At 43.0% G+C, this 18,626-nt stretch overlaps 1 pseudogene; it reads right to left on the reverse strand.

The window, feature by feature from the left end:
• Nucleotides 1-13,222: 13,222 nt before the first annotated feature.
• LOC119378346 (mitochondrial dicarboxylate carrier-like) overlaps nucleotides 13,223-18,626 on the reverse strand; it is a 39,258-nt pseudogene continuing 33,854 nt past the window's right edge.

Consider the following 18,626-nt stretch of genomic DNA (forward strand, 5'->3'; position numbering starts at 1 on the left):
TTGCCTGATGCAAAAAAAATTGTTTTCCTGAGCTATTCGGCCTGTGTACTTGATTTCTCTCACCAGCTTCTGTCAGTGTCAAGGCTAATCACGTGGGAACTCTAGATGGCACCGATTTCTCCTACGCTTTTCTGCTTCGAACCGCAGCAACCGTAAGGATTTCCGATGCGGTATGTAACTCATGATCGAGTTAACAAGCAGCAAGAACTACGCGCACAAAGGGAACAGAGAAATCTTCTGAGGCACTTCCGAACTGTATCAGAACAAGACAACAGTACGTCGGAGGCAATGGTGCTAAAGCAGTAGAAATATCGACGATGTCATTAAACAACAATAACCGATAATATGTGCACAACAGATCACACGAGAAAACATTGAAAATCAGGCATTTACTTTCAAGTGCCTCTGCAGCAGTCCCTGCCAAAACGGTGAGATATAGTTGCACGTTACAAACATCAGATAACTGCTCAGTTGCGTGGAGGCGTTAAACTTCTTATTTATTTTTTGGCTTGAAATCCTTTATACAGTACAAAGCTATGCTGCAGTTAACGCTTATGGCTCTATTATGAAATCTGGTCGTGAAGCTTCACAAACTTCGCAATCCCTTGGCACGTATTAGGACAAAATGTCTCCTGTTACTCGTGTTTATTCCGATCTTCACAATGACAGCGGAAAAGAGATCGATGAGAGCAGCACAGGTAGTCGACCTGGCGCCTTTTAGCAAGCCCGTATCTTGCGACATTTACGGATATTCTCCGCCTCAAGAGCAGGTGTTAAATTCTGGCACGATATTTCCGACTTTGTTTTCACTTTAACTGATAGTTCAGGAGCCGAAGGCCATATGAAAATACTGACGATCCGAACTGTTGTGCTAATTAAGGTAATGCAATAAACATTCCAGAGCCAGTATTGTATTCGTCTTCCGGAGATTATACTGCAGCTTGACTTCATGAAAAAGAAGGTGAACCTATGGAAAAATCGCGAAGACTACGGAATAAGGTCGTTGACTTTATCCTTCTTCTTGCGAGGGAAGAGAAGGTGGGCAATGAAACACTACCCTGTTGAGAAAAGCTTGCACTAACCGTCTTAGATCGTGTACATGGTATATCTCGGTGTCGGTTAGCTATGCGACGGACGTCCTACGATCTGGTGAACAACGGCCGTGACATCGGAAATAGTGGCGGTGTTTTTGCCATCCTTTTGGAGTAGGACACCGAGGTTGCGGACCTTGCCAACCGCGAGGACGGGAGTGCCATCAATGGTTACTCTCAGTGTGAGTAGAGGCCCGATATCCATCCATCCTTTGGTAGAGGGAGACGGGAGAGGAGCACGAGAACTTCAGATCTAGCGAGGGAGTAGGCTAAACTGACATGGGCTGCACAGCCTGCCACTATGTCAGCACCTGCCTGCAGTGCTCTTCCATATAACACGAAATTTTCCAGCGCGAGAAGAAAGATGGTGCAGAGAAGAAAAAGAGGCCAATAAGAATGCCGGCGTCCTGTCATTTCCTCTCTGCCCCATCTCTAAGTTTTTCTTCTCACGCTGGAAGATGTCGTGTTCTAGCTTGTATTGCGGTAGCAATTATATGGACACTCTCGACGGGTTTTTGCCGCCGCCGTTGCCGTCATGTTCCGTAAAAAGTACAAATTGATAACATCCCCCTGCGCATCGCATGTTCTACTGCGGGTAAAAGGGCGCGAGCGGGGGCGACGAACGCGGCTGAAGCAGAGATCAAATGAGCCGGCTCAACTCCGTCGCTCGGACGGCGCATGCGATAACATGACCCGCTCGGGAGGCCTGCCATCGAAGCAGAGGAAGCGCCCCGCACGTCTTGAATGAGCATGAGAAGACGCGATGGGGGGGGGGGGTGTGGAGGGTCGCTCGAGCAGCACCTTTGAACTTTGATGGGCGCGGTCGTGATCGCAGGCGCGCGCGCAATCTCGGCAACCATTGGCGGGCGGCTCGTAGGCCATTCTACGAGCTGCACTCCAAGCGCGAAGAATGCGTAAAGAGAATCTCTGCCTGGAGCGGCCGTATTCTCTTACACCAGCGTTTTGAAGAGTTACGCGAAATCGGATCCAAAAGAGTTAGCGCCAACCTCACTTCGTATAACATTACAATTTTTTGCTATCGCAATCATTGCTTCGCCCTTGCGGTGCAACTGTGACTTTAGTCCAACTCTGCGCTATAAATACTCTTCCATAGCACCTGCACTGCCTATGTTGATCCACATAGTGACGTCGTCCACATAGGATGAGTGCCAGAGAGCGGGAAAGGAGGTCAGGCCACGTGCCACGAGGCTTAGGGGGACGTTGAAAAGGAGTGTAGAAAGGACTGACCCTTGTGGGTACCTCGGCTGCCTAGGGGAAATGTGGACGAGGAAAGAGTTACGAAGAAGATTTGGGCTGTACAGCTGCGAAGGAAGGCCGCAAGCAACGTGCCGATGGGTGCGTTTACCAACCTGGAGTTAGGAGAGCGCTTCCAGGATGGCCGCATGGTGTACATTGCCAAGCGCTTTGGCTAGGTCAAGAGCTGGGGTGACGCGAGTGCCTTTAGTGTGTCGGGGGCCTAGGACAATTTCCGAAAGTTATAGCATTTCGTACGTCTTGGGTGGAGAGCGAGAGAGAAGAAACAACTTTATTCGCAAGGTAGCTTAAGAGAGGCATCCTTAGTCTGGGATGCTTTGAGCTCAGCCAGCGTCCCCGGCCATCGCAACCAACCTCAGTTGGACGACGTTGCAGCTGGCCAAGGCTCTCTCCCAAAGCTCGTTGGTGTGGCAAGGGTTGAGGATATTAGTGGCGATTTTCTGCTGCCTCCTACCATATCTTAAAGGGACCCGGGTTCTCCGCAGAAGCGAGGAACCCGGGTTGGGTGCGAGAACGTATTGACCTGTAGAGCGCGAAGACACCTGTCCTCATAGGCGTGCGCACAGGGGGGGGGGGGGCGCAAAATCTGCCCCATACATTGACTTAGTATAGGGTGGGGGGGGGCGCTGCGATGAACCTTTGCCCCCCCTAATGGGGAAAACCCTGCGCACGCCTATGCCTGTCCTGCGCTCTAGGTAGTGACTTGTGTGCTGGAGGATATACTTTACCATCCAGCGGCCGTGATATAACTTGGCTCATTTAACAAAACATTCTTTTAATTCCAAGCAGCAAAAATTGCACTTGCACTTTCTCCTTTCTAATTATCCGCAAGTCAAAACGAAAAATAATGTACACCACAGTAACGCACAGGACTTTCGCCAAACATTTGTCAATTAAAAGTAAATGTGTCAAAGTGGCGGTGACATCCCACAGTGACTTTCTGACATGCTAAATTATTTTAATGTTTGCAGGCGTCCAGACAAAGATAGTGCAAAAAAGCTATTTTAAAATGGTTAAGTGCGTGTCCACGAACATGGACATTACTTGGAACATCGTAAAAACCAAATAAACATTTTTCTTCCCTACAAGCACAAAAAAAACACTGCATTTTATGTAGCGAACTCTCGACTTCTCTTTGCAATGTTTGTTCCGCGCCTCAAGTATCTTCAATTTTACAAAATTCTGGTTACTTCTGAGAAGAATCTTTCTTGTGTTGTCGTAGGCAGGGTTGGGCTGGTCAGCGCCTCCTCTGCTAGCCTGCTTTCGCATATTTCTGCCCCCGCTGGTACCATGCTCATGTTAAACGTCTTTAGTGAAATATTGCGCAAAATATTCGTGAGGAGACTAAAAGTCTTTCGGATAGGAAACTTCGACATTTTAAAATTTCTGTTTCGTTTCGTTTTCGCAACCTGCGTTAGACCTGACATATTAAATTGCACTACATACGCATAAAATAGCGTTTGAATTAACATCTTCCTTCTAGGAACTTTGTTATTTCCGAGTAGCTGGCGTAACCATGTCGCTTTCTTCATTTTGGAAGACTAGGTCAGATTTTCGCTCAACAGATCGTGTAATTAGTGGTCATTACCCGCATATTCCTGTTCATCACATTTGATAAAACGCTTTCTTTAACATTGCGGAGACCTGTTATTAACGAAATACTGTGCTGCAAACTACATAAATGTGTAAACATGTACGCGCGAACGTGGCGCGTAGACATGTTGGAAGGGTCCAGACTCCAGCGATATGGTGAAACCACTGCGGGGGATCGGCCATGAATCGTGTGGCAGCAGAATTCGCGAAAGCAAAAAAAAAATGCATAGAAAGATATAATTTGTAGACAAACGAAACTATTAGAGTGGAGATTTTGGTATCTTTATGGAATGTGGACAGGCCGGGCCAAGGCCGGTCAGTTGTTATGGTTAGATGGTTCAGAAAGGTGAATAGCCTAAATTATGGCCACGCTATTCTGCATAAAGTTTTGATAGAAGAATTTATGAAAAACTTAGGCCTTGGTAAGCGTGACCTTCTCGCCGCCATTCTTTTGTTTGCTCCAGCAGCTGAAGTTATCTGCTGTTTGATTTTGGTGTATGCGCGTAAAGTGCATACATATTCCGCGACGCAGGCGCGAGTTTTCGATGGCAATGAACAGTTTGCTGTTGTGTAATTTGCTTAAGAAGTCGTGTCCTTGAACGTGGACATAGTAATGAAAAGGTTAATTCCGTACTAACTAGCGTATGACACTTTAATAAGTAAGCTCGAGTGCAACTGTGAATGCATCCCCTACACAACCATTAATTACATGGATACAAGAATTTTCGCCATGTCCACCACTGTGAAATTAAGAGCACACGATGTTTAGTCAGGCACCTGCAACTTCGCCCACGAACGCTACGTCGACGCGGAAATATTTTGACACAGTTAAAGTTTCACTGAAATGGCTAATTAACGAAATCTTTTTAATTATCGACGAGAAGGCTGTTTATATGAAAAAGTTGAAGGCACTCATCAATTTATGCTATACACTTTTTTTTTATAATCACAAAAATCGCACGTAATTTGAGATATTCATCATCGAATTTCGATGGTGAAATGGAACCCAGGGTGCTAATCTGGACTGTCCAATTCCGCTATCTTGTCAGATTTCATAATGGCGGCATTTTAAGCATCGGAGAGGCCGTTGGCAACCCTCCGGGCAAATCAGACTTGACCAATGGCGGAATTCGAAACATGGCGGAATTTGACAGTATCCAATAGCACCACAACGCGCGCCGGTTGCGCAGGAAAGGCGCAACCTTTTTTTTTTCTTTCCTTCATTTTTCTTTGTTGCTTTGTTTCAGTGAAACCAGGGCTGTTTATCTGATACTTCCTCTGCTATCCCTATGTAGAACAATCTGTATGTGCTGGAATCGCTTCTCTACTTCCTCACCCAAACAGGAAAGTTTCCTGCCGAGATTATTTCCCATGTGAAACTGGGAAATTTTCGAGCTGGAAATATGACTTCCCAAGTGGAATTGACTTTCTAGTTGGGATTCGTTTCCATATCCATGCTGGAAATACGATTTCCAGATGGGAATGGTTTGTATTCCCAGCTGGAATAAATGTTTCCAGCTGGGAATGGAAAATTCCCCACGAGGAGCGCGTTTTGAGCTGAAAACCAGGCTGGAAAGCCGATTTCCAGCTGCGAATTCACGTCCCATTTTCATATGGGATGTGAAAACTGGTCAGCACCAATGAGGTTCCTTGTAAAATACAAGTGCACGTGAAAGGGAGCGTGTGTACGGGGGTGAGCTGAGGAGCAAGATGACCATGCGCGCAGTCTTACTTCGCGTGGGAGAGACTCAGGTGTGCGCGCTCCAAGCAGAGTCGAAAACTCGGAAACGTGTTGGCCGCACGTGATTGTGGGAGATGTGAGCGTGCGTTATTGTGTTTGCACACTGAGAGTGCTAAATTAAAATTTTCTTATTACACAATCTTCGGGTGCACATTATCCAAACAGTGTTGCAGCAAAGTGTATGCAGCAATGACGAAAACTGTCGGGTGTTATATGAAACAAAGGTATCTTAACTTGCTGCATTAGAACTATCATATTAGCTGGCTCAAATGCTCCACTGATGAGAGGCGTAGTTACGAAACTGTGACGTGAAATAGGCAAGAGCACTCAACACCACGACAACATTTATTATTGCGTAACAGGGCGACACTGTACAAAAATACATTTACGCAAGCGCTATTTTTGTGCCTTAACACGTCCCACCCTAGTACACAATAGGGCAACCCAAACAAAAGAAAAAATATAGAATGATCTTCGGGCCAACTTTTAACAAGAGAAAGATCGTGTTCCAAAAATATACTTATGTTTTCCGTTTCACAATAATCAACAGACAATGCGTACAGGTGAAAACCATGGAGTCATCTGCGGTATGTCCATACTTATGTTTTATCTCTGTCCCTCTAAAAACTGAACAAAGCCAAAGAAACAGATTTGATGGCATACCATCACACACGTCCTTCATGTGACGCTGGAGTTCTTCAAAGAAGTGGTGAAATGCTCACATTTCCACAGACAAATACCAAGCCATCAAAGGCATAGTAGTGGCCATGGCGGAAAACAGGAGCACTCGTGATAGCCCATAAAACCGTGGTATATAACGCTGTACCAGAATACCTTACACAACACCTCACAGAACCACAAGCAAAGGCTCAGCAACAACTGCATGGAGCACATTCTATCATATTTTCATTCAGAACACATCAAGAAACGGCATGTCTATTTCATGCTGCCCGGTTGCAATGCAGTTGCCATTGGCAAAATGAATACCAAATGTATCCATTGAATTAGTACGTTACAGGAACATTCTTTACCAGGAGTGCAACGCAATGATTGTTAAACATAAATTAGATGCACCAAAACCGGGTGAAATACTCCAGAAAAGTGCACCACTGATTTAGCACTTAACGCTACTGACTAGATGGTTAGCACCACCTCCATGTATACAGCTCACAAACTATAGCCAACAACATCCATTTCGCTTAAGGCGATGCTCATGCACATCTAGATATGGCAACAGAAAACAGCCACCGTTTATAGTCACAAATGCTCATCAAACTAAATAGTTTTACTTAGTGCTATACATTCTGAAACAGCTTACTCATTATCTAATTTTCTTATGCAAACAACACAGCCTTATCTCTTACATAACCTCAAGGAATCACACTATGTTCAGAACTTGTTGCTTGCTCACCTGCTTTCAGCGAGATCTGATGCTTCATGATAAATAACAGATTACCACATGAAGCACATAGTCGAGAGACCGTATGCCAATGAAAGCAGTGCTTTTATGCACAGGTACGCTTAAATATACCCCGCTATTATGAAATGAAGCACAGTAGTTTTGAAACAACAGCACGTCAACACAGCATCTACATTTCACTGTAAGCTCTTGCTCAACTCGCACCTTATGAGTACTCAACACTGATTCAGGAAATTTAGGATTGGAGACCTTCTTGTCTAGCGAGAATAGCAGTTAAGATAATCTGTAATATCATTTGAGAATACCCGTACACAACACATATGGTGTTGTGCACTTGTCTATTTGCAATGGCATACCAAATTTCAAAAAGCACAAAAATCTTTAAAATAATGATTCTGGCCTTCCCAGAAGAAAGACAGTATGGTGCAAGCACACATCAACTGACAATTTCTACAACCAAGGCAAGCCATGGACAATTTCATATGTTCCTCTGTTTGGAGCTTTTCTGTTTTTAAATCCATACACTTCTATATTTACCTTGCATTCTGGCACCTTGATACAAATACAGTCTAGTAGCTATAATGCTATTCCCACAGGGGCGTAGCCAGAAATTTTTTCGGGGGGGTTCAACCGCACTTTATGTATGTTTGTGCGTGTTTTGTATGTGTGCGTGCATATATACGCAAGCAAAACTGAAAAATTTCGGGGCGGGGGGTTGAACCCCCAACCCCCGTGGCTACGCCCCGTATTCCCAGTATATAGTCTATTCCTGGGGCAACAACTATGCAATGCTATAACTCACTACAACAGTCATAGTACCACCACCAAGAGTTCCTTTCTACAGCTTCATTTCTAGGCATATATTTCTAGATCTTTGAAAGACAGCTTCCATGACACTACAAGCACTACAAGTGCAGAGCAACATGAGCTAGACAGTAACACTGTTGTACACACTTTGCAATGAGCACAGATGTTCGGCTCGCAACGTACACCAAGTTGCAACTTCCAACAATTCCCTTGCTGAGTGATTACATGTAGCTTTAACACAAGCAAAAAGCATCGGTGAGCTACACATCGTGTGAGACTTCAATACTGCTATACACAGGCAACAATATCCAGTGTGCAAATGAGCAGAACACAAAGCAACACCTCCATTTGATAGGCCATAGTGATGCCTACAATGGCAAGCCACTTATTTAAGGTCTAGTGTGGATGCTGTTCATTTTACATGGCAACATCAATTTCATATGTTATGACAACTGGGTCTTATAGATCAAGAAAGGGCTATTGAGATAGGTTGAGCACTTCTGCTAGTTGTGAGTTAAGCTTAGTTGACTAAAATATGAATAGCAAAGTTTACTTTAGTCAGAAAGAAATATTTCCCTAAGTGTGAGTACTTAACTTCCAATCTGTCTTTTCGTCTATATCTAATAAACTTCTTTCAGACATTTTAGGAAAAAGTGAAAACTGAAGGTCTGCAAGAACTGATGGAAAACAATTTTATGAAGAGGAAGGTGGCCATGGCCATTCGTGTCGAGTTTATTTGGACATTGGCTCTGCTCTGGAAAATATGCAAACTGAGAAGTGCACCACTTCACCCCACAGTATGTCCTACACCTCTACACATCTACAGCATGCAAACTCTAGAAAGTTAGGAAACTATTTTTCAGAGCACGGTAATAGCTGAGCTAATCAACACATTCATGCAAATGAACACAAACTGACAACTCAAGCCAAAAAATTATCAGTAAAGAACAATTTGCAAATGTTTTACATACACTGCATGAAACACGCTGAAACAACTGTTACGCTTCTTGATGTAACTTACTAAACAAATGTACTTGTTTGAAAACAGCTCCAAGAATGCAAGATAAGCATGTGCAAATTAGTTATCATCACAACTCACGTCTATTGAGAAACACGTTTAGACTTTCCTTAGAGATTATTATAAAAGTGTTTCTTTGTGCCCTTCCTTCAATGTGCGTTTTTCTACTGCATAAATTATAGTCAGGTTGCATTTGCTTCGGAAATACCACCTTACAGCCAAACGCGCTCAGAAATAGTGCTTTCAGTTAGTGTGAAGCTTTGATGACATCTGTACCTTTCCCAAGTCCTTTGCCCTGAAAGCTAAAATTATATCCTTCAAAGTAATCCTGAGATAAGGCAACTTAAGTAGGTGACACTCAGCATCAAATTGAAATCCCATGATAAAGGTGAACGCGATTTCACTAGTCAACACTGCTATGCATTAGCACACAACTGCTGTCAGTGAGGGCTGCCCACAAGGCAGTACGCATGATCCAATAAATGACAATCGTTCGCAAGATTTTTCTAAACTAAAAGCTCTGACATAACATGCAGGAGATGCTTAAATGAAATGTAACATTTGAAGTAAGGTACCTTGTGTGGCTAACAAAGAAGCTTTATGACCTTTAAGTGACTCTTAATGAGAGGTTATTAAAGAACAAAGAAATAAAAACTTAACAAATCCGTGAGAGGATGCATGCCCCATCACCAACTCAGGTACTAAGTTAAGCATCTGCAGAACATTAATCAACACACCAACATTCCTTTGCACTCCATTTTCCCTTTCGAAAAAAAAAAAAAAACACAGGTAAAGATGCAGATTATGTGAACACAACCATAACACTACAATGGAAACAGAAGCAACTGTGCTTACAAAGAGAATGATGGCCGTAGTTGTCATGCCTTAATTATTTCTACCATGGTACTAGAATAATGAACCAAAAACAGAACGCTAAACCTTAAATGTTATACTAGTTTAGTCAAATAACTCACAGTTTTTTACAGTGCCCAATATCTGAAAAAAGTAACTAGAGCATCCTTTGAAGCATCGTTGCTAGGAAACCGTCAGAAATGAAATCACGTAGGAAGATCACCTTCTAGATCACACTCATGAAAGATGACTCCATTAAAGACTTTGCAATGACACTAAGACAGGTCATGCCGGGTCTGCTAATCTAACACATGAATGGAATGTGCAAACTGGTCACACTTCTTAGGCAGTTGGGACATTTAGAGCGACAAGCTTGCGTTCCTGCGTAGCTGCTAACCTCTAGACATCACCTCGCCTTTAAAGCTACTTTTATACACCCCTTATGTCAGCTATGAAACTGTGCCCTGGAGCGCTGCAAGAACACAACCTGGTTTCGCACAAATTTATCTGTGCTTTCAAACCATGATGTGCGTTGATTCACAAACTCCATCACATTTGTGACTGCATCATATGCTATGAACAGCTTTCACAAGTGCCATCTCCAAAACCTGCACACCATCTTTCAAACTATCCATACGTGGCATTACAAGTTAGACAGGCATGAAGGAAATGCAGGTTTATCAAATTTCTATTACGACACGGCAACATTTGAAACAATGCCAATACACAGAGCCCTCACTACACAATTGTCTAATGGGTAAGAATGCAGCTAACATTGAACGTGGCCTCAAGATTGGATGCCTACCGATAATCCCGGAGGCCTTGCCATTTGCGAGCACCACATATTGTCATACATTCATATATTGTCATATTCATATAGTATCGTCACATATTGTCATATAGTCAGATGGTGTGCGTGACAGATCTCACTGAAAGGCCGACAGACAGTTCCATTGTACAACATGACACGACAGTTAAGCAACTAGCACCTGCATGCAAGCATGGTTTACAGGACTCGCCAAACGCAAGCCACAGCGTCTGATGAACATTGTTCATTTGTTGCACATTCAAGCATGAAATATTTTTTTCTAATGGAAACAAGGAAATTCAGAATGTGCCATGAAGGCAGCCCTAGAACTTAGAAAATGTCTACACATTTACGCTGAGACATTTTAACTGCTTGTTAACACGTGAACATGTTTTACCAGAACTAGTGCTGATAACTACGTGCTACTAACACTCAAACTTCATTATAACAGTCACAGCAGCCACGAAAATAACTTCGTTATATCCGACAATTCGTTATAAACGCTTATTTGCAACACTGCATCTACGGCAAGACTATTTTCATTTACTTCAATACAACCGATAATTCGTTATATACGTGTTAGTTATATGGAGGTTTGAGTATTTGCATACCTAGAGAAGGAAGAACATTAAGACATGCACATCTATGTAACACCACTGTAGAGGTAGCTATTATCAAATGCCAACACTCAGAACAGAAACTACCTTTTCGTTTCAAACAGTGACAGTACTTAATGCTCTAACTAAATGCTTACAGGTTTACAAATTTAATTTAAGAGAGGCTTTTTTTTCTCTTGTGCAAGAAATAGCTAGGACCTAAAACCCCTTTGCAATGTTAAATTTGCCCACAGATTTGACTAGATAGATCACCGTTGTGCCTTAACTTAGAAAGGGAGCATGGCAAACTTAAAGCATTAGTCAGAAAGACATGGCATGGATTGCCACCTTCAACAATGCTAATAGGTAAAAATTATTCACCAGTGCATGCATTCTGATGTAAAACAAAAAAGCTAAGCCTTCCCGACTTTTTAAGTAATTTTTTTCACACATGTGAGAAAAGGCTTACATTCATGCTAACCTCGTATTTACCGTGGTACAAGAACTATTGTCTCAGTTCAGTTCCTTGGCATTCATCATGACCTTAAAGGGACACTAAAGAGCAAAACGATTTTCTCGCATTAGTAAATAGCCTTCCATGATACCAAGAACACCACGCTTGCTGCGAGAAGACGCTTAATAAGAGAGAAACGCGCAAAAAGAAAATACAGGTGGCGACACCACCTCGGAATTCCCGCACCATTTGCCGTGACGTCACTATTTTGACTATCTATTTAGTGAAATATAAAGAAACAGCAATTTGATGTTATTCTTTTGCATTAAGTGCTCTAAGCACCACAGAAAAGTTCTGGCACACATTAAATTAACCAAAATAATTCAATAGCTATCGTGCCATGGCTTATTATGTGCGTTAGCAGTTAGTCTACAAAAAAAACTGAAACAAATATTGATTGATTCCTGTTAAAAATATCAGAGGAAGTACTCAGCTCCTTGAAGAACCTCTCCATTTCCTGCATAGTTCTAATTTTGTCATTTACAACACATTTCGTTTTCCTTTACAGAATTACGGAGCTTGACATTTACAATAAATGATCAAGATTTTCTATCACCAAAGTTCAAGTTGTTGCCTAACTGCTTTTTGTGACGAATGCTTTCAATAGAGCACACCTACAAATATGGAAAAATATTTTAAATTAGATGTTATGCTGCACAAAATAAATATAAATGTCTGACCAAACACGTCACCCCTTGGTACAGACGTTTCGCACTACAGATTCATTAAAGGATGTTTTATGCATGATATTCACCTTATGGATTTTCTACTCTGTGCAAGGCATAAACAAAAATCAATACAGTTCTCAGGAAAGGAATAACATCTTCAAAACACTTGAAGCTGCCACTCTTACTTTCAACATCAAGATTTGGGTGGTTGAAGTATTTCACTCCAGATATTGTGCAATTCAAAAAAACAATAATAATTTGTCAGTATTCGAACTGCTTCCGTTCGTGTCCAAAATATTTAATTTGCAGCAGTAATCACAGGTTTGTAATCTTACATCAACTTAATGTCCGTGCATAGTATATTCGAAGGCACACAGTGCTCCCGTTTTTATCGGAGAAGCAGTGTGCAAAATGCTTAAGCGCACAAACACCGGTTGTCAAGGCAACACAGCAGATGTGTCCCTTGTGTCGCTCTCGTACTTAAGCACAGAATATCATCCTGTGGCTTGCGATAACATTACATAATTTGTCTTCAAAAGCACCAATCTACGAAAACCAGAGTCAACAGTGCCAGCGTAAAAAATAATGCGAATTAGTAAAAGCATACAAGAAGCGCGAAGGCAGCGATAAACTCTCCTGAGCGTGAACAGCGAATGCAGCAATATACGATTGACGGAATTAGAGAAATAACAGCTAGTCCCCTCTCCCTTGCCCAGAAGCCCACGCCAGTCACTCGTAAACAGCGTTGACAGGCGAGTCATTTTGCTGGTGGACTCTCGGTTGATGCGACAGTCGGCGTCGTGCGCCCTTGGCGCGAATGCTGAAGCATGGCAGGCAGAGTGTGCGTGTGAGGCGGATCACTGCGTGTACCGGACTATGCCGAAATTGAGGCGCATTTGTTCGAGGAAGATCCAAGTCAGGATGGTGTGTGGGCCTAGTCGCACGAACGCTGGGATGTAGCCCTGAAAGAAGAAAAAAAATCAGGTTCTTTACGCCAATCCAAAAAGAGATGAGAAAAGAAACAGACATGTACAATAGGACCTCGCTGATACGTTTCATTTCCTTATAATTTTGCTGTCTTGTTTTCTTTAGTGTTTTGATGTTAGAGGTCCATTTGAGCAAAAGTCATGGTACTATATGTTGAGCTTACGTGAGCTCAATCCCAGCTTGACATCGACTCACTTGCAAATGCTCAACGTTTCAATTGTTCTTGTTCAATTGTTCAAAAGGGTTTAAAATGTCCTTTCTTGTTTTACTGCATACAGTATTCATTCCAGGTTATCGTGATTTGCCGAATTGCCTTATAACCTTCACAGTTTAGAAATAAATTGTGCTCCTAAGAGCAAAAAAAGCTATTTAGTATATTAAGAACTACATACTGTATTAGAACAATAATTGCATGTTTTAAATAAGCACATAAAACTACATAAGCAGTGAAAGTTGCATAAAACTCTGCTCAAAAACAACAACAAAAAAAAAACGTGTTTGTGAAGCAGGGTGTCCCCTTAATTTTACAGAAAAGTCGACCTTTTAGTGTAACACCAAGACCTATGCATTAATCGAAGCAAGCACAGATGATCGAGCACTTCAGCCCAGTACTATGTATGATCCCTTATTACATGTAACATGCACAGTAAATGTTTTTCTTAAAGCTATGGTCATATGATGCACTGTTTACGTCACAGTTAGAACTTGCCTCGTTTTCCCCAGTTGTACAAACAAAAATCCCCTCCCCGCGCCAACATATTTGGAGTTTCATTGTACTACTTGTGTGGCTACGAAATTTAACCCACAACAAATGCACAAACTGGTTATCATGACACCCATCAGAAATGCCTTTCCGAAAGGAAAAACACGCTGAAACCAGATTATAACAAAGTCACTTTTTACGCGAAAATAACTTTGCTATATCCAAAAATTCGTTATAAGCGTACATTCGAACCACTGTAGCTATTACCAAGGCTATCATTCATTTATGTCGTTACAACCGATAATTCGTTATATCCACGTTCGTTATATCAAGGTTTGAGTGTAAAGGCTGGTTGCGGCACTGCATAAGGTAAACTGAAAATGTTGAGATGCACTATTCCAGTAGCGGTTCCAACATTTCTGTTATCATTCCAACTCACCTTGAAGAACGCCATGACTCCCAATTTCTTTGTTTCTAGGGCGCAGTGCAATATACTCTGCCAAGAGAAGGTGAGGAACAATGGGAAACAAAGTACACGTCGTGAGCTCCGGGCTGCCATAGGTAGAAATTTGCTCTCATAAGCCCTTGTAATGCAAAACATCTTGACTGAGACCGAAGGCACATGGCCAATATTGTGAGCAAACCCATATTCTGAGAAGTGAAAAAAAAAAAAAGAAAGAAAACACTAAGTGAACACAAGAAATTGGTACAAGACATTTCTCGCTTCACATGCAATAGAGTAACCTGCTTAACCAATGTTTGTTGTCTACTGCCTGTAACCTATGACGAAAATTTCCCCCATCTAGAAGGTAAGTGCACAAGACTTGCGTTTATGAAAACTAAAGCAACTAAGCCCACAGGTATTGCTATGCCTTTTTTTGTTGTTATTTCGGACTTTATGAAGCTTATAAGCCTGCGGTTAGAAAGTTCAATACAGTCAAACCCGCTTATGATGATACCGTACTGGTTTTAACAATATGTCAATTATAACAATGAAAAGCTGCTGCACCACCAAGTTGTGTGTTTTCTATGGTAAAGTAACCCGCTAACTACAATGCCCCCATGTCGCGTTATGGTTATAACAATGAAGTCTGGCTGCTAGGTGTCCGTGCTGAAAGGTAATGGAACACAATACCCTTGAAAGAAAAAAAAAGCAAAAATTTGAGCCGCTACACCCCGCCAATGGCCGGCCACTCATGCAAAAAAGTGTGCGACTTAGTGAAGGAGTATTGACTATCGCAACCGACAGCGTCGACAATCATTGAATCGAAGTGAGCACTGTTATGGTGCGGAACTGCTTCAGGAAAGCGTGCTATTTCCGAGACAGCAGTGACTCATACGAAGCTTGTGAAGCTCCCGCCGATGAAGTGATACCTCAACTTTGGTGCGCAGTTGATGAGGATGCTTCAGGACTTGAAGAGTCTCTGCATGTAGCAGACGCACTAGAAACATCGGAACATTTAACCAATGAGGCGATCGTCACGAATGTGCTTGCATCGGAGAGCGACCGCGACAGCGACGATGCAGTAGGGCAGGCCGCATCAACGTTGTCGTCGTAGGAGGCCCAGCAAATGATACAGTTTTCACGATATGTTTTCACGATATGATGCTTTGATGAGGGACGTCCCTCTGCATTATGTGGAGCACCTGGACGCCTTGGAGAACGATGTCGGCAAGCTTTGCATAAAACAAGCAAGGCTGACGAACATGGTGTTTTCTCCCGCCAGCAAGCGAGAAGCACGTGGCGTGACACTTGTGGCGATCTCACCCCAGCGTTTCAAGATTTTTCAAGCTGATAGGCTGCTGCAGCAACCTTCTTGCATTTTGTCTATTCTGTGTAGTCCTTATTACCAATGTGCGTTGGCATATCCCCTCTGATATCATATTTTTCTCACAGCAGTCTGCCAACCATCTATTTTGCCTGTTTTCATGCAACCCGTTCATGACAATTATCAGTTATAACAGTGGCATTTTCGTGGCACTTACATTCATGCTAACCAACAGTCGTTACACGCGGCTTAGACCATACGGGAGGAGGTTCCATAGTCAAAGATCAAATAGGGACTGCCTATGTGAGTAATGCATACAATGTCACTTGAAATAGTGTAAGTTTGGGTATGTTGGTGTTCCACTTCAGCATCTAGCACACAACACAAGGACAGGGTAAAAAACAATGATGACAGGCACGAACTACTTCAACAGATCTGTTTTCAGAAGCGTCACACTCACATATATGAAATGTGTTACAGCCTGCACAACCACATTTGCATATTTGACATCGCATACAAGTAAAGTACATCATCCAGACAGAACAATGTGCTTTTCTGGGGGAAGCATGCCAAAAACTGGGCGAAACGGCCATGCAGGCCATCTTAGCCTCCCCTGCAGAAACAGTAGCTGCAAGCCTCAGTACTCGCTGTGCTACCGATAGCAAGGAGTACTGTGCAAATGACAGATGATAGGATAGTCGTGGCGAATATAGCTAAATTGAGGGATACATGCTTGAGCACACAATCGGTTTTAACAAAAAAAAAAAAAAAGAGAAATTGTCTTAACCCTTCCTGTACTGATATTCCTGTGCTGCAATTTGATAGTACAAGTGCAGTTCTCTCAGCAGTGGGCTGCAAAAGTGGCTATGGCTCGATGCCGTGCCATGGCATTATCATCCACAGCTATGTATAAGGCTTCAAGCACGCACGTCCGATCAACTAAGAAACTTTTCGTAAGAGTAACCAGAACACAAATGCTGTCACATGCTCACTCTGTATTCGCCTGGCTTAGCATTCATCATTCTCGTCTTCATGACGTCCAAGGGCTGCGTTAGTGTCTCGCTATGCCAGCCTGCAACAAAGGGGATAGCCCCATCAACCAGAAGGAAATGTCGAGAGAACCGTTAGCATGCAAAAGGTGACAACAGGTAAAGTTATGGCGAGACCTATGAATACAACTTATATACCTTACGTCTATAACTACGCGTATTTTCATGCTGGGTAAACCCAATGTAACAATGATAACTGCTTCTGCAAAAAAATGCTGAGGTAATAAAGTCAAACTTCTGTGGGTTCCAGTGGTTCAATGGTTGAGCTGAATACGGCTTTTGCGAGTATACTTTCCAAGTGGTGCACCGCACAACTGAGAATGGCTGCTGAAGCAGCGCAGCGTCTTTACTGCAGCCACTACTTCTGACATGCCCCACCAGACCTCAAAACCCACAGGCTAGCGAGGGTAGTGTCGATAAGAGGCACTGGGGTGCATGTGTATTGGCACACCGTAGCGTAATGGCCGCCCTCGAGCCGGGGCATCGACATGGTCGCAGCCATAAAGGTGTGAAGGCTCAGGATGCATGCATTAGCACTGGCATTCGCCGAAGCTTCTGGCACTGGCTGATACGATCACAATAACCTAGTTTTCGTTTAATACCGCCATGGTTTCTCTTCACTCAGCTTTATCTGAAGCTGCACTGCGTGGTGACCCAATGTTTCCTCAATGTTGTCCTGGGGCCATGTTAGCTGAACAGGCACCACAGCATGCCGATGGCCAAGGTACCACCGACCCCACAGAAGTTTCCAATGTCAGCATTCAATTGCTCGGTCACTTTTGTAACCACAGCCTCAGAACTCAGTCGCTCCACTCAGAGTCCCACTTTTGCTGGCACTGGCTCAGCTGTGAGCAAGTGCCACTGGGTCGACTCCGCAATGTCCTCAGCTATCAGAGCCAAGGTAAACACATCTCGTACGCGCCACTTGGCTTCACCCGTGCAGTAAAAACCGCACTGCTACAATGCACGACACTCATATCATGCAGTGGCCTTCAAATGTTGTCGACAGTAGAGGTCGGAGACCGTCAGCGTTCGCAGCCAGTAAATCTTTCCTTCCAGTTATATATGTATCGTATCATATCATTTGTTTAGCTTGCCCTTTTCTTCTGCGTATAAGTACACGTAACAACAGCCCCACCACATCCAATGCAATGCCTGGGAGCTTTAGTAACTGTAACCAAAGTAGTGAAATTGCAGTAAAAAATATTCCGCGCGCCAGTCAAGTGTCACCAAAGAAAAAAAAAAACTATTACACAGGAATTGCAGATTTTGGGTGTAGCGCCGCGTACAAAAATGGTAAGAAAGAAGATGACGCGTACGCGGCGCTACACCCAAAACCTGCAATGAGATACCAACTAGCCTGCATTGACACCCTTGTTCAGTTTATTACATGGCAATTCTATTAAGACACAGCTGACTGAATCAAGCTATGTCTACTGAAAGTTGAATCTTACCGCCATTAGGCTGGAGGTAAAGTGCGTCGTTAGGTTGTCGCCGAAAAACCCAGTCGACAGCAGAGCTTGCTTGATCTGCTCGTAGAATGAGATCTGTGAGAAAAAAGCAGTGAGAAAATAAGAAGGGATGCTGCTCTTTGGGACAAAAAATTGCCCAAAAAGATAGATTTTCAGAAACGTTATTTTTGGATTTGCCATTACTGGTCCACACCCTAACCAATTATCATGCATCCTAGACCATTATTTTAGATCCAGCGGCCCCTTTTTTATTAGACGAAACC

This window comes from Rhipicephalus sanguineus, unplaced genomic scaffold (assembly GCF_013339695.2).
Source record: "Rhipicephalus sanguineus isolate Rsan-2018 unplaced genomic scaffold, BIME_Rsan_1.4 Seq790, whole genome shotgun sequence".
Lineage (NCBI taxonomy): Eukaryota > Metazoa > Arthropoda > Arachnida > Ixodida > Ixodidae > Rhipicephalus > Rhipicephalus sanguineus.